A 13,090-nucleotide genomic window follows, 5' to 3' on the forward strand; every position below is an offset into this window, starting at 1 on the left:
CGTCTCTGGGACTGGACCATCTTTCAGCCCGTCGGTAAAAACAAGTGTGAGCCAACTGAACACATTTAAATGCGGGGGCACCTTCTGACAAGTGGGTCGGTTACAGATGCATAACCGTCGTCAATCCATACTAGTAACACCTGCGTTATTCTATCAACATTCTATGTTTGTCTTATCACATAGCGTGTGTTTCTCACTATTTCTAACGGTACTTTACATGGCATTGCCCGATTCCATACTTTCAGAGGCTGACAGTTTTGAGACATGTATGATTGACGTGGAGGACACAGCCTTAACTTTCCTGCTGTGGCCGGATCACACTGCATTGCAGCACTTGCATTTCCTAATTGTGGGTTACACGCAGGCGCACATGCATATCCGTATTCTGGTTACATATGTTTACTGGGTCTGTGTGGTTACGTGGTCTGTGTTAGTTGTGACTGTTCCAGTAACATATCTCTGATCTGGTTGACGGACGTGTGCGGAACGCACTTTCACCTTTACACATGTAACAGTCTTTGCGGCATGGACGCATTACTGCGTTCACATTTATATGTTCTATAGTCGTAATTCAAATGGGACTGCATTCACGTTTGCCGGTTACTGTGACCACTACATGTTAGCTGTTCAGTCTCATTTATATGCATACCCATGGTACTTAGCTAAATTTACATATCCCCCCGCCCCCACCCCCCTGCATTCACGCACGTCACAGGCATCCATTCTCCTGCTGGGAAAGGTGTGGTACTACATGTTAAACATTCCTTATTCCTCCGCTCATGGCCCAGGATGCAAATGCCGTGTCCGCAGGGATATTCAGATCCCAGGGGCTTATATCCCCTACGCATACAGGCCTTCGATTGTCAGGGTGTTCCTGTGGTGCTTTGGGTTTGGTCTTGTCCGCCTAGTGTATGGAACTGCCCTGACTGTGTACGAATGTCAGACGAGTCACATGGGCATGGTTTGTCCGTGTCTATGATACCATATCCCCCCCCCCATTATTCCTAACCGTGTGCGCTGATTGGCCGGCATGCCCGTTGCAGATCTTGTTATAGTAATTGCACACGGTCTGGTCGAACGGACCTATTTCCATTACTAAACCTCGGTATTTATAACCTGTCTCGCTATATTACATGGGTTTAACATTGCGTGACGGCTTTCACTGAGCCACGGACATGTCCGTTGCTTAGTTTGGGGCAGTCCCGCTCTGCTACACACATTTAACATGGCGGAACAGGTTGTACAGCTCAGCAACGGGGACATCGGGCTCTCCGTCGCTGTTTAGTATTGAATCGCTATGTTGACTTTGTTTCACATAGTGAGACAGTGTCGACATTGGTAAAGGACATCTCGCACAGTACGTCCGCACCGCCGCGGGTGCCGTATGTCTGCTTTGGGCGGTGGACAGGCATTATGCTGTGCCATTATGTCTGGGAATATATGGTTTCTTTCCATAGATGATATGGCATACTAACAATGACCCTTGTCTGGGTGTGGGTACTGCTAAGAGTGGCCTTAGGTCAAGTGGTGCCCTAGGCAAAAGGACTCCATGGTGCCCCCACCACATCCCCCGCTACCCCCATCCTGGTCTACCTACACCAAATAAAAGCTGGAAAGGTGCCCCTAGTAGAGCGGTGCCCTAGGCGGCTGCCTAGTTGGCCTATGCCTAAGGCCGGCTATGTGTGTGGTCCCTCGGGCGTCGGCCTCGGGAACGCACCACGTCTGCCATGGGTATATCTAGCATTACCCACATCCGGGCGTGGTTTATTGCTATGATGTTCCATGTGTACGGACACGTGTGTTTGGACAACCTACAATAGCTTCTGCTATTGGCATACAATGCTGAGGGTGGTGCCGGTTACCATACATATGCCTTTCTCAAAAGCCGACTTCACACGTCTAAACACTAGTGTGGTCTCCTTTCAGGCCCCTGAGCCAGTGGTAAACATTACTCAAACTGCTAAATCACTTACATATGCCTTCTACCAGCACCTACAGGACTGCATGGATCAGGCAATCCCATACAAAACTGCGACTCTTTGTACCAAAGCCAAGCATCCAGTGTGGTGGACCCCAGCCATAAACAAGCTCTACAATGAAAGGAGGTAGCTACTACAAGATAGAGCGGAATCCTTGTAAGGTAAGGCACCCTTGCTCATTATATGTGAAGAACTACAAGCTCTCATGAAATGATCCAGGGCAACTTCGACAGATAAATCACCAAGGACTCGACAGACAATCATAAGGCCTTCTTTAGCTATGTTGGATACCTGGGAGGACACTCCCAGATATGCTCAGACCGGGTTCAGAATGATGTGAAGATTACTGAACCTACACACATTGCCAACATACTGGCTGACAGGTTCGGTGCAAACCCCCCCCCCCACATGGGGAGATATCTATACCAGAGGATTGTGGCCCCCGGAACATCTGTAACGCACAGGTGGGAAATGCTCTCTCCAAGGCAGTAAACACAGCATCCATGGGACCAGATGGTGTCCCAGCTGTGTACTCCACAAACTCAATGAGGAATTAAACCCACAGTTAGGACAGCTGTTTAATCTTAGCCTCACCTCAGGTAATGTACCCAAGTAGTGGCGCAAGGCGACTGTAGTCCCACTTCACAAGGGCGGTGCCTCCACTGACCCTGGTACTTACCGTCCCATTAGCTTGACAAGCCATATCTACAAAGCCATGGAGAAGGATCATAATGGCACTCATAGATAAAGACATAGGGGACTTGCATACTTTGGATCCAACCCAGTTTGGCTTGGTCAAAGGCAGATCATGCCTTTTAAACTTGGTTGACTTTTTAGGAACAGTCACCAAGGCCATTGATGAGGGTCAAGCAGTCCATACAGCCTACCTCGACCTGGCAAAGGCCTTCGACACAATACCCCCCTCAGGTATCATTGATAAACTCATCGGCTTGAATGTAAACCCATACATCGCACGATGGGTTGCAAACTGGCTAAGTGACAGAACCCACACGGTCATAGTTGCTGGCACCATGTCAGACTCACAGCCGGTCACAGGTGGTGTCCCATGGGGCTCAGTCCTGGGTCCACTCTTTTTCGGCATCTACATTTCCAAAGTACAAGCAAACACAGGGGGGTTATGGCTGACAATGTTTGCAGATGACTGCGAACTGGGTGCCATAGTCGGACACACATCTGACACAGATATCCTTCAGAAGGGCCTCACAGATATGGATATCTAGTGCTAGAGACATGGCCTACAGCTAAATGCTGGGAAATGCATAGTCATACCCTTCGGGAGGAACAAGGTTACCCCTAGCTACCATATAGGTGGCAATCCACTGAGCACAGAGGGAGTTACCAGGGATCTGGGGACCCAGGTTGTCAGTAACCATTCGTTCGACACACACGTTGCTAACGTAGTTAGGTAGACCTTCTACATTGCCCACCTGATCATGCAGGGATTCACATCTAGATAAGGGGAGGTCATCGTCCCCTTGTACTCATCACTCATTAGACCTATGTTTGAGTACAATGCCCCGTTCGGAATGTATCTGACCCGACACCTGCAGCAGCTGGAAAGGCCCCAACAGTTCATCGACAAACGGATGCAGGGTCTCAGGAATATGTGTTATGCTGCCCGACTGAAAGGACTCCTGCTCTATTCAGTCGCATACCACTTGCTCAGAGGTGACCTGTGCCTGACATACAAGGCCATGTCAAACCTAGATTTGATGACTATGCTTCACCTAAAGAATCTAGATCCCTCAGAACCACAAGGGCAGGTGACGTAAACCTTGACACGGTCATTAATAGAATGTGCTGGAGGGACAGATTCATCACCCAGACACTCACTATGCTGTGGAACAACATCCCAGTACATGTGAGGCAGAGCACCTTGCTGGCCTTGTTCGAGGGGAATCTTGACCAATGGATGGGAGATTGCAGATATACCCCAGGGATTACTTCAGTGTCACTGCTTGACAGAGGTACAGCAATATAATAGGCATAGTTTTCTTCAAACTGAAGGGGTGGCAAAGGCAACATAACTATGGGCTAGGCTTATAGATGCCCTTGGGCAGATAGCCTACTATGAACCTATGAACCTATGTTCATAGTTCGTCCCATTCACACTTGTCTATCCCCTGTCCTCATTCGTATGTGGATATTTCTGTGGCACATGATTGAACTATGTATTACCTGCAGGTATGCTGTGTACAGTGCACATATGTCACGGTTGATTACAGTGTATCTGTGTACCTACCTCTGTGATACTGAGGACTACCACACATCCTTCACAGCATTACATGCATATGTCCATACTATTATTCGTTGGCCTGTGGGGGGTTGTCAGGGCAACGGTTACACGTGTCCCTGTTTGTGCATGCATCATGGTGGTCTTTGACCGGCCTCCGTTGCTATCGTGGGATGGACGGTGGTGTTGGTGTGTGTTTGGGTTGTGTTTCCACTGCCGATACATCTGTGGGGGGTGGGGTTGGCACATGTTCCTCTTTGCAGGGAGCCCCATCCTGGACATTTGGGTCATGTGTCAACACTTGGCACATGCCATATGTCCTGTGATATTCCCATAGTCGTGTATGCCTTCCTGCATTACTACTGCGTGTTACTGGCAGTTTGTATCTGGTACACATGGCTATTATGTTGGATAGCTTAGCCTATTCCCATGATATGACATACCCATTCATCCAGGCATATACATGTTATTCCATCCTTTGCATTGGCCGTGGGTATTTGGCCAGCCGGCACCACTATTCTCTATGTGTGATGTCCCACCTTCACCTTCTGTGCATGAGGCACCCTATTGGGGTGTCCTGCTTGGTGGGCAGATGTTCCGCCCTATGTGTTGTGTTTGACATGTCTGCATAGCTAATCATCAGTACGGTGGCTGAACATACTGCTTTGTCCAGATGTGTACAGTTATGGACACCGTGGCGTGTGAACGCCTATGGGGTTTCAACAGGTCCATACCACATGCGGGATGTACACATTCTGCCGACACATTCGCATGCAGCCATTTGGATATCAGTACCTGAGGTGGGATGTTGACATGTGGGGTACATATATGCCCGCGTGGCACTGCCTAGGACAATACTTCATACTACATTTGAGGTATACCCAATGTGTGTAGGTGTGCAGCTGCGCAAGGCTGCTAGCTGGGTTGGGTGCATGGTCGTACATGGGTGCGGGTTACGTGCTATGACAGGGCTGTTGTGTATTACATTTGCATGCATGGGTTCTGCTTCTGGATATTACGCCTCGGCATATACCGTCCTATGTGTATGCGATGGGCACATTGCTGAGTGTACTACATGTTGCTATGCACATGTTTGTCTGTGTTTAGGGTATCTGGTTTCCTTCTGGTTGTTATATAGACACGGCTGCCCGGCTGTGTACTCTCACTACTGCTGGTGACCATGCCCATGGGGCTACTTGTGTGTAGGTGCGGCGCGCTTGACATGCTGCAGTACACCTTCACTGGGTATGCCCACTGACAGTGCATTGCGTGACGGACACGGTATTACGCGTATCCTTTGTTCCTTGGATGGGTACAATTTGGACTTTGTGGGTTAATGTTTGGTTCTCCGTTTTGTGTGAACGGGTACTATGTTGCATACTCTGCGTACGTTTCATTATCCACAGACACTGGCTGGTGTGGTTACTATTGCAGACGGCCTCTGACAGTCAGCACTTTAGGTTGCTCCTCACCTGCTGGCTTGGCCACGCCTACGGGCGCATCCTACTTGGGCTCGCGCACGTGCCCTCTGCACGTGTTTGTGGTTGCGGCGCGCACTCATTACTATGCATGTGGCGCTGCTACACCGATTATACACTGCACTGCTGGCACAAGCCTTACACTGGCCTTGCGCCGAGCTTCATGAATCCAGGGGAAAGAATCATTTGGTGGTATTCATAGCCATTTCTTGAATGCATTAAGGCAATCATTTGCGAACAGGCACAAGATTACCTTGAATACACTTGAAAGAATAATGACATGGAAATCAGAAATCATATGCTTATAAGCCATCTTCCCACCTCTTTACGATTTATAGTCATATTTTGATGCGTTTCTGCACCTTCCGCAGGTAACTTATAATAGGCAGAATCTCACTTTTTCCTATTTACTTTGCAATCAGTGAAGATGCTGTCTCTTGCTGCTAACACAGCTATTTCTCTGTGTGAGATGCTTGTCTTGTCTGAGCCCCAGCTGAGAATTATTTATTATAATTTTAATAATCAGGATATCCTTCATAGGTTTAGAGTGGACAGGGATATTGCAAGGTTCTTAGATAGCATGAATGGCCCAAGGACAAGAACTGGGAGATGTATTGCCTTCCTATCCCAGTGAATACTAAGGCATGTATAGACCTCACTGTACTTGCCATGGGGTCCTTCATGAGACATCCTGGGGACATGAATATTTCTCAGAATTCTTAACTTGAAGATACTTTAACAGTTCCTTGATATACTCTTGTTATGTGTGAATCAGTACATCTAATTGCCAGTATCACCTCAGGACAGAGTCCAAACTATGCATGCCTTTTATAGGGTTTTATTTATCTGTTGGTGGAGCAACTGGTAATACAAATATTTATTTATTTACATTTGTTGACTGGGAAAGAGCCCATTTTCAACAGAGGCCAGAGGACAAATGTTTCAGCTGCATGTCTTTGAAATGGGTGAGGAAACCGGGGTACCCAGAGGAAACACACAAGAATGCAGGGAGGACATGTAGAGTCTGCACAGAGGGTCTATATTAGAACATCGGAGTATTACTACTTCGAATGTTCTAATATCGAGCCCTTTGCATCGAATGCTGAAAATAGCAAAGCTGCAGAATATCGAATACTTTCCTAGGGAAAGTATTCAGTGGGCCGTTTCTTCAGCTTTGCTATTTCCTCAACTGTGGAGCAAAGGTTACAGACCGGGTTAAGGTAAGTATGCGAACAAAGGTGAATGTGCGATAGGGACTTTAGGGTTAGGTCATGGGTAAGGTGAGTGTGCGATAGGGAGCTGAGGGTTAGGGAGTGGGTAAGGTGAGTGTGTGATTGGGACTTTAGGGTTAGGGAGTGGGTAAGGTGAGTGTGCAATAGGGACTTTAGGGTTAGGGAGCAGGTAAAGTGAGTGCACGGTAGTTATGGACCTTAGGGTTAGGGTTGGGTTAAGGTAAGTGGATAGCTAGTAGTGTATGTATGGTTTAGTGTAGGGTTTTGTGAAGTGTATGTGTGTGGATTATGTATTTTGGTGTGCTTGTGTTGTGTGTATGTTTGTTGGAACAGTGAATTTTTTCCCTGGGAAAAAATTTGCTGTTCTGAGTGTTCGATGCTCTGGTGTTTCGAGTGAAATGGTTCGATATTAGAACATTCGATGTAGTAATACTTCGATGTTCTGATATAGACCTTGCACAGATGGCACCCCAGCCTAGAATCAAACTGGAGAACCTCTTTCTGTAACATAACAATGTTAACCACTGCACCACTGGACCACCTAATATACTAGAGTTCCAGAACAAGTGGGTCTCTAATAGCACAGTAAGTACGACTGAGATCTTCCTTCAAGAATCTATAGGGCACTGAGTAAAGGGACACAGCATCCAGCCTCTCTCGATAGCTCAGGGACTTTTGACCTGTGATATTGTTGGCAGCCGCCTTTGCCTTTTTTTAATTGTTGGATATGTTAATGATCCCAAAGAGCAGCTTGTACTTAATAACTGCTCTGCTCAATTCTGAGTATAAGGGAGTGTTTATCTCTTCAGACCTTGAAGATATTCCATTTGTAATTAGTTATGCTAAATAAAAGGATTTCCTGACAACTCTTGCTACATGATGGTCAAAAAAGAGGGAGTTATCAACCCACATTCCTAGGTCCTTGACTACATTTTCATTTTGTATCGAGAGGTTGTCTGGCACGATATGATGAAGGTTGGGACTGTCTATCAAAAATAATGATGGCACACTTTATAGCATTACAGGTGAGTACAGTTTTAGTACACCAAAACTTTACAAGGGAGAGTTCACATTTTAGGGTTCAAGTGTTAGAGGGTGAGTTAACAACAACCACTATATTGCAGTTATCTGCAAACTTTCTTAGCCAAAGGTCTTGGCTATCTGCTTGGAGATCTGAGCAGTAAAGGCTAAAAATGATAAGTTCCAGCACTTATCCATTAGGGACACTGCTGGTCACTTTCATAAATTCAGATGAGGTCTCTGCAACTCATACTGCATCGGCTCTGTCTTTCAACCAGTTTACTGTCTATCACACCACATATAAGTGAATTTTAATGCATTTTACTTCTCTGTCTCCAAGCCACTCCACAAGGGGGATCCACCTTGGATCCTGGGAACTACCACCCCATCAGTCTGATGAGCCTGATCTGCAAGGCAAATTTAATGTATTATCATGGAACTTATAAACAAAGACATTGGCAACCTTCAAACACTGGTCCCCATGCACTTTGGGTTAGCGAAGGGACAATCTTGTCTCCTGAACCTGACCTGACTTCTTCGAATCAGTCTCCAGAGCTGTGGACAAGGGTAAGGTGGTCCACACAGCCTATCTGGACCTTGCCAAGGCCTTCAACACCATCCCCCACTCAGGAATCATAGATAAACTTAGTAAGCTGGGCATAAATCCCTACGTGACTCGATGGATTGCCAACTGGCTTACTGACAGAACCCACACTGTAAAAGTAGCTGACTACAAATCCAGCTCCAGACAAGTGACAAGTGGAGTACCTCAAGGTTCAGTCCTGGGACCACTCTTGGTCGACATCTACTTCTCTAAGTACAGACCAACACTAAGGGACTCTGGCTAATAAAGTTCACAGATGACTGCAAACTGGAAGCCATTATTGAATCCCCAAATGATGTGGATATTCTACAAAAGGGCCTTACAGAAACAGATGCTTCATGCCAGAGTCATGGGCTCAAGCTCAATGCTAAGAAATGTATAGCTATCCCCTTTGGGAAGAAACATGTGCCCATGAATTACCACATAAGTGGAAGTACACTAAACACCAAAAGTGTGGTAAGAGACTTAGGGACACAGGTGGACAGTGGTCCCACCTTCGATAACAACATCACCACAACAGTCAGGAAATTCTTCTATGTGGCAAAACTCATCACTAAGGGCTTTTCATCCAGAAAAAAGGAGGTCATTGTCCCACAGTACTCATCCCTCATTAGACCCATTATAGAATACGATGCCTCGTTTGGTATGTACCTATCAAGACATCTGCAACAACTGGAAAGGCCACAGAAATACCTCATTAAAAGAATAACAGGCCTAAAGCAGATGCCCTATGCTGACTGTCTAAAAAAACGCCACCTATACGCTGTTGCATATCGTCTACTCAGAGGCGATCTCTTACTTAACATACAAGGCCATGTCAAACCCAGAGCTGTTGGACATGCTACACTTAAAGAAATCCCAATCCCTCAGAGACACACACTCCAGGGATCTAAACCTTGCCATCACAATGAACAAAACATGCTGGAGGGATAGGTTCCCGACCCAGAGACTCCCCAGACTCTGTAATAGACTGCCCATACATGTCAAGCAGAGCGCCTCTTTGGCCCTCTTCAAAAGGAACCTTGATGATTGGATGGGAGAGAGGAAATTCACCCCGGAGATCACGTCAGTCACCCTGCTAGACAGGGGTCCAGGGAAGTAAATACTGTGGGAAGAAATAACCATGGAATTGTTATGGCTAGGCTTATATAGGCCCTAGGGCCGATAGCCTAGTACCAACCTATGAACCTATGAACCTATGTATAATTCCAGCATTGGGAATGGTGTAGAAAGCATTGGCCATGACAAAATACATTATGTCTATTGCATGGCCAGTGTCTACAGACTCAGTAAACCTTATGAAGAAGTGTAACAGATTTAATAGGCAAGGTAGTTAAAGTCACCCCAAATAATAACGTTTCGGCTAATAGGGAGATCATTTAGAGCCATGAGGACTCTTAATGTGGTAATCAGTGGGACTAAGAATGTGTTCTGTGTTCTGATGAAGTCCATGTAATTCAGATAAACATGCACATTGTTGTGGAATAAAAGACTCTTGGTTTCACTTCTGCCTCCTTCATTTGGATTCTTGTTCGGATTACTTCATTTTTTGTTACTTGTTCTGTAGCAAGGAATTAGTTGATAATTAATCCTATCTAGAGTGATCTGCAGTGTCCACCTGTAGTTTGGTTAATATCATGATGGCTGTATGGAAAATTGATTTCAGAAGGACTCAGACCAGTGCAGACTTTATTTTCTTTTTTCTTTTCTTTTCTCTTGCTGAGTTCATTTTTAGGGTAGATATAGATTATTTGAATAAAGTGGGACAAAATCCAGTTGTAGTGTACAAGAAGGATCATTGCTTTAAGTCTATCATTGAAAGATCCTTGAATGGACCTTGGACAGGACGTATGAGCACATGTAGTCAATGTAATCAATGTAGATTTATTATGGAAGGTACAGAAGTATTGGTACCTGGATGGAGAGCAGTAAAAATAGGACAAAATGTAAACTGTCAGAGTATGACTCTGGTGTATCTTGCCAAATGTCAACAATGTGAATGTTTTAATATAGGTAAGACCAAGAACAGTTTTAAAACTAGAATATATCAACATCAACATCTGAGCTAATCGAAGGAAGGACACTGAGGAAACTCGGAGCTATAATATATAACATTAAGTATCCTGTTTTTTGTTTATTTTGTTCTTTATTTCTTTGTTATTTATAGCACTTTGTGTACTGTGTATTTTCCTAGCTAGTTTCACTGTGTGTGAGGTATTAACTGGAAATTGTCCACTTTTATTAAGCATCTGTTGGGTTGTTTGTTTCTGATAACTTATTGCAGTTAAACTCTATTTTCTAGAGGCTCCTTTACCTGTTTAAAACTTTCATTTAAAGGCTCACTGCTGTTTTTCAGCTGTGAGAAACATTTCTGCAGTTTGTTCTAAGTAGTGGAGATATTTGTAGCATTTCCATATTCAGGCTTGTATTTGGGCCTAGTGTTTGTGAAGGCTGTGTGTCTGAGCACATATTCAGGGACATCTTGGTTTAGCCAAAGCCATCAGGCATTTCAGTGAGAGAGAATTGCCTGAGGTCATTGGCTGACTGAGGTCACCTGGACTACAGCTTAGACTAAGCACCTCATTGGTTCTTTTGAGATTCCTTTCTTAAAAGCTGTTTCATGTTTCATCCTTCTGTTACCTAAGAAGTTCAGTTGTGAAAAAAAAAATTATCTGCTTTTACTGTATTTGTGTTTCTTCTTACTTTATTTTGCTTTTGCGTCATCTTAAAAGTACTCAATTGTATTTATTACTGCTTGGTGTAACTCATTCTAAGCCTTTTAGTTTAAACACTTGGGGTTCAGACCAGTTGTTTTACATTAAGAAGGTTTGTGGTCTGCACTGTAGTGGCAGAACAGGTAGCTTACATCCTTCTAAGTTGGGAACTGCTGATTGAGGGCTCAGTGTCTGTTATTCTAAAAGTGTATTAATTCTGGTTTAAGCACTTGGGCTTCAGGCCAGTTATTTTACATTAAGAGGGTTTGTGGTCTGCACTCTTGTGGGAGGAGAGGCTGGACTCTGCCCTTCTGAGCTGGGAATTTCTGGTTAAAGGCTTATAGTGCCTGCATATTTGAACTGCTTCTTACTGTAATTGGTACACCTTGTTTGCTGTAGCATAGACTAGATCCAGGCCTGCTGAATCTAGCTTTGTTTGTATAACTTGAGCACTAATCCAGGCATTCTTTAAAGTATTCAGTTGTATTTATTACTGCTTGGTAGTAACTTGATTAAAGTGTAGCTATCATTCTAAGTCTTTAGGATTAAGCACTTGGGCTTCAGACCAGTTGTTTTACATTAGGAAGGTTTGTGGCCTGCACTGTGGTGGCAGGACAGGTAGCTTACATCCTTCTAAGTTGGGAACTGCTAATTGAGGGCTCAGTGTCTGTTATTCTAAAAGTGTATTAGTTCTGGTTTAAGCACTTGGGCTTCAGGCCAGTTATTTTACATTAAGAAGGTTCGTTCGTGGTCTGCACTCTTGTGGGAGGAGAGGCTGGACTCTGCCCTTCTGAGCTGGGAATTTCTGGTTAAAGGCTTATAGTGCCTGCATATTTCAACTGTTTCTTACTGAAATTGGTACACCTTGTTTGCTGTAGCATAGACTAGATCCAGGCCTGCTGAATCTACCTGTGTTTGTATGCTTGTTGTTTGTTTGCTTGTTATTTCCCTGAAACGCTAATTCCACCTAAAACGTGGCTTTTCTGCGCTTCTGTGGATCCCTAGTGATATCTGCATTGCTTACTGTACTTATTTCCTTGTTACACTTGAAAGAAAGTTACTGTTTGTCATTTTTGCATTTAAGTTACCTGTAACACATTGCATTTAAGTTACCTGGCACTTGCTCACTAAGTGAGCACTAAAAAATTAAAAGCACTACACCCTCACAAACTCCCCTTGAGTACCTTGTTCCCCACTGGCCCTTTTTTCAATTAAAAATGAATTCCCAATACTATTCTAGCATGTCCAAAAGTCAGTTGTCAATCTCCTCTCCGGTCCAGCTGGTGAATCTGGGAATCTTGAGGCAATGTTACAACTGCCTCATGTACACAGACAACCCTCTCCTCCCAACAAATTCCAGCACATGTGAGAGATGCAACCATATAGCCAAACTGGAGGCTAAGCTCTCTCAACTCAGCACTGGTGTAACCAGTCAGGAGGAGAAGGAAACCACACTCACTACAATTCCAGTCTCACATAGACCTACCACGACAACAAACCAAACACATAAACACACAAAAACATACTCGGAGGCTCTAAATAAAAATCTGCATAAGCAGCAGAGACCTCCAAAGCAGACACCCAAGCAACCGCTACCCCAAAACAAAACACGTGCAACACATAGCTCACAAAGCCAGTGTGCTGAACAGTCACAGCCCTTAAGGCTAAACAATATACCTGATACACTTGTAACAGGTGACTCTATCGTCAGGCACACTGACGTCCCGCTCACCAGGCTGAACAAGGAGAAGGTCATGGTGAGCTGCCTGTCGGGTGCTAGGATCCGCCACATAACACAAGCACTCAGGT

Source organism: Protopterus annectens, chromosome 2.part1, assembly GCF_019279795.1.
Source record: "Protopterus annectens isolate FY-2018-M chromosome 2.part1, PAN1.0, whole genome shotgun sequence".
Taxonomy (NCBI): domain Eukaryota; kingdom Metazoa; phylum Chordata; order Ceratodontiformes; family Protopteridae; genus Protopterus; species Protopterus annectens.